The sequence below is a fragment of the Octopus sinensis genome, linkage group LG24 (genome assembly GCF_006345805.1).
Source record: "Octopus sinensis linkage group LG24, ASM634580v1, whole genome shotgun sequence".
NCBI lineage: Eukaryota > Metazoa > Mollusca > Cephalopoda > Octopoda > Octopodidae > Octopus > Octopus sinensis.
Genome location: NC_043020.1, coordinates 28999308 through 29004390, shown reverse-complemented (window position 1 = coordinate 29004390; position 5083 = coordinate 28999308). Strand labels below are relative to the sequence as shown.

The 5083-nt window shown below is 36.9% G+C and overlaps 1 non-coding gene across 1 annotated transcript; it reads right to left on the bottom strand.

Moving 5' to 3' along the window:
* Window positions 1-3204: 3204 nt before the first annotated feature.
* On the bottom strand, window positions 3205-3310 carry LOC115224143. The gene has a single exon (XR_003882845.1). It is a non-coding gene; the product is annotated as a U6 spliceosomal RNA (small nuclear RNA).
* Window positions 3311-5083: the final 1773 nt, after the last annotated feature.

Below are 5083 nucleotides of genomic sequence, written 5' to 3'. Positions count from 1 at the left end.
TTTGATGTCCATAATCTAATCAGTAAAGTAACAGCTTCTTTTCTATGTGGCTGATGTCCTGCAGCCTTTGGACTCCCGTATTTCTTCCTGCAGGGCCCCAGTCACTTCAAAACATTTGGCAATCAAGTATTTCAAAGTCAAACAAGGTTTATCTTCTTTGGAACATTTGTAGTCTTTGGAACCAAAAGTTGGGCTATGTGGAAGATGCTTTAAGGACCAGCTTCATTTTGATGTATGATACATGTTCCTGTGTTGGTGATTATACCTGTCCTGAACAAAATGGCATTACTTTTTGACTCCCCCTCATACCACATATGCCACGTCTAAAAAAAAAAAGGGTGAGAGAGTGAGGAGTATGGTGATGGCAAGAATTGAATTTTTTGTTTTGGGTCTGTTTGATCAGAGACAATGTGGAACTGAGCAATCAGAAAATGTGTTCAACTGCTTTAAATTCTTGATCTTGTTACACCTACATAATTTACGGTATTAGTGAAAAAAATATATTTCTGTGTTTAGTGGGCGGAAAGAAGATAAATATAATATATCGTTTTAAAATTTTCCTGAAGCAAAGCTGTGAAAAAAAAACCATAAGATAACAAAAAAATTAAACAAGCTATAATTTACAAAACAACTCAGTTTTTCAAAGCATAAAGCAATGTTGCCAACATCAAAATACTGTCTAAAAAAAGATAAACAGTATTAAAATATAACCTGTTAAACATATCTGAACAAATTCTTATTTGAATCAATATTAGAGTGACAGACATGACTAACAATGCAGCCTGCTGGCCTACGCGGTTTCACTGTGTTTTGTTAAATACTTTGGTGTTAACTTTTAAATGGTCAGATGCTGCACTGTGCGTCAAAAACGGAAAGGAAATAATCTCTCTGTACAGACAACAATCATAAGCTGTGCACCGTATTGCACTGCATCCAGGGGTGAGGCTCCAGCTTGGGAGTTCAGGAATTTAGGAGGGTATGGAGATACCTTTTTGTCACCAGTGTCCTCTGGTCTGCTCTGGCCCAAGGTAATAGTGATTTCAAATTTGGGCACAAGGCCGGCAATTCTAGGGGACGGGATAAGTCAATTGCATTGACCCCAGTGTTTCATTGGTACTTAGTTTATTGACCCCGAAAGGATAAAAGGCAAAGTCAACCTTGGAGGAATTTGAACTCGGGACATAAAGATGGATGAAATGCTACTTAGCATTCTGCCCACTGTTTTGCAAAGCATTCTACCAGTTTACTGCTTTAGGCCTAGGGTTATATTACACATGAAGAACCCTTGTTACAGGTGAAATAGAAGATAGTTTTGTAGTTAAGGCATACAGGACTCTGTGGAGGTGTGTGGCTTAATGGTTAGAAACGTTAGCACGCCGAGCGAAATGCGTAGCCATATTTCGTCTGCCGTTACGTTCTGAGTTCAAATTCCACCAAGGTCCACTTTGCCTTTCATCCTTTCGGGGTCGATAAATTAAGTACCAGTTACGCTCTGGGGTTGATGTAATCGACTTAATCCCTTTGTCTGTCTGTCCTTATTTGTCCCCCCTGTGTTTAGCCCCTTGTGGGTAGTAAAGAAATAGGTTAGGGTGTTGGACTCATGATTGTAAGATTGTGGTTTCAATTCCTGGACCAGGTGACGCGTTGTGTTCTTGAGCAAGACACTTTATTTCACATTGCTCCAGTCCACTCAGCTGGTAAAAATGAGTAATCCTGCGACGGACAGGTATCCCGTCCAGGTGGGGAATATATAAACACTAGAGGAACTGGGAAGCTGGCCCATACGAGTCAGCATGACTCATGAAGATGACTAACTAAAAATACAGGACTCTGAGGAGGGCTGGTCTCGAGACATCACACATGTTCACTGATGTGTAGGCGGTTTCAGATGAATCAGTCTTGTTGCCTAGGGTTAAATAGACGTGTATTTCAAGGGTAATCTTGGGAGAGCAGGTGACTCTACCTTTTGTCTTTTACTTGTTTCAGTCACTTGACAGTGGCCATGCTGGAGCACTGCCTTTATTTTATTGACCATAAAAGGATGAAAGGCAAAGTTGACCTTGGTGGGATTTGAATTCAAAGTACAGAAAGCCTTGTGACTCTCTGTATTTTGTTTGTCAAAAACACGTCTTTTTGATGCCTGTTTGTCAAAAACATGTTTTTTGACACTTGTTTGTCAAAAACATTTTTTTTTTGACGCCTGTTTGTCAAAAACGTCTCTTTTTCTCATGAAAAGTTAGGCCTGCTCAGTGAAAGTTTTAACAGCTGCAGCATAACTGCACTGCAGTAGTGTAATAATCTAACTTATAAATCAGGGTCAGAATGAGCAGCATGATGGAAATTGAAGTGATTCTATTTTATTTATTAGAAATTAATTTCCATAGTGAGAGAGTTTATATAATTTAAGGAGATAAGAAGACCCAATTGAACACAGGGAAAGTTTTTAACAGCTGTGGTATTATAAATGTACTAAAGTGGCTTAACAAAACTTGAATTGTCTCTATTTTATTTAACAGAAATTAACTTTTATTTCATGCAATTGAAAACATCCGCATTATTTATGGGATGACCTAATATATATGTATATATATACATATATATATATATAGCATGGAAAGCAAACGTTAAACGATGATGATGATGATGATGATATATATATATATATATATGTGTATGTATGTGTGTATATATATATTATATATATATATATATATATATATATATATATATATATATGTATGTATATATATATACACACACACACACACACACACATACATACATATATCACAGTCGATGCAGTATCACAGTATCAACTAGACCATCAGTTGCTGTTATACACCGCTGGTCACAATGCGCTTCCAATTCTGTCTTGATTGAAACCTTCTTTTCCATCTTGGCACAAATTGTTTGGCCAAATTGTCTCCCCATCGTCATGGAGGCCTCCCAAGTGGTCTTTCCTCGTCTCTTGGAAACTACTCGGCAACTGCATGGGTCCACTTGTTGTCTGCGAACCTTATATCATGCCTGGTCCAACAGAATTTGTGCTTTCAGTACTCTGCGATCACACTGTTCATTCTAGTTCATTCTTGATTTATTTAATTTCAAATGTGCTTTCTTAATGATATTAGGTTATTTATTTTTATTTTTATTTCATCTAGTTTCAGCTCATGAGCTGTGACCATGCTGGGGCACTGCCATTTAAAAAATATGGAATGCTTCATGAATTTGTGTGTCATCCTTGCGCAGAGGCCATGCTAATCTTCTCTGTATCGTTCCAATTTTAGTATATGTATTGCCGAAGCAATACATATATATATAAGGTTGTCAAGAAAGTCCTTGCAGGATTTTTAATTTTGGTTTCAAATAATGTATTTTCAAATTAATTTTTGTTAAATTATTTTGACTTTATATATCATCTTAAAACCCATTTTTCGCTTTATCTAATCATGTTACTCTTTTTCTTTTTGAATAATTAAGCCGTTTTTTCCAGAATGTTGAATACAATATGAACAAAAAGCAAATTTGCACAATTTTCTTATTCCAGTTCAAGCTAGGCCGGAAAGCTGCTGAAACAGCTCGTGATATCAACGATGCGTTGGGCGCAGGAACCACTAATGAACGTACAGCATAATGGTGGTTCAAGAAATTTCGTAGCGGTGATGAGAGTCTTGAAGATTATAAGCGTAGTGATCAGCCATTGGATGTTGACAACGGTCAACTAAGAGCCTTAGTGGAAGCCAATCCACTCACAACTGTTCGAGAGGTTGCTTCTGAATTAGACGTAATGTATACAACAATTTCCAATCACTTGAAAGAGATTGGAAAAACAAAAATACTTGAGAAATGGGTGCCACACGAATTGAATGACAACCAAAAAAAAATGCCATTTTGAAGTGTCATCTTCACTTCTTTTACGCAACAAGAACAGAACAACCCATTTCTTGACTGGATTGTTACTTACAATGAAAAGTGGATTCTTTAGGACAACAGGCAACACTCAGCTCAGTGGTTGGACGTCAACAAAGCTCCATGGCACTTCCTGAAGTGAAAGTTTTGCCAAAGGACGGTCATGGTGGTGATAGTGGTCGTGGGTAGTGGCAGTTGTGACAGTGTTGGTGGTGGCAGTATTGGTGGTAGTGTTAGTGGTGGTGATGGAGGGTGATGGTGGTGATGGAGGGTGATGGTGGTGGTAGTGGTGGCGATAGTGATGGTTGTGGTTGTGAGAGTCATGGTGGTGGTGGTGGTCGGTGGCAGCAGCAGCAGAAGCAGTAGTGATAGTGGTGGTAGCTGTTGGGGCTTGTGGTAGTGGAGGGAGGAGGGGGAAAGTGGTAGAGACAATGGATAGGGGTGGGGGTGGGAGGGGGGAGAATGGTGGCAACAGCAGTGATGGTGGGGATATCAGTACCTCATTATTATCGTTTATGGAAGCCCCCCCCCCGTGGTTGTGGTGCAGGTCACACTGGCTGTTGAGGTATAATAGTAACTGAAGCGATGTCAGAGTTGCTATAGCAATAAAGGGGAGTCTGTGACAATAGTGATAGCAGCAGAGGGGGGAGGGTCGTTGGCAAGATAGGAGTACTGTGATGGGGTGGGGGAAGGTGGTCTCCAGGCCCACCAGGCTTCTCGGGCCACAGCAAACCCATTGGTTAGGATTAAAAGATTAATACTATTAAATGATATATATATACACACACATAATATACATATATATATATATATATATATATATATATATATATATATATACATATATATATATATTATAATATATATATATATACATACACATATATATATACATACACACACACACACACATATATATATACATAATATATATATACATACATATATATATATATATGCATATATATATAATATATATATACATATATATATAATATATATATACATATATATATATATATAATATATAAATATATATATATAATATATATATATATATATATTACATATATATATATATAATATATATATATATATATATATATATATAATATATACATATATATATAAATATATATATATATACAAATATATGTACATATATGTATACATA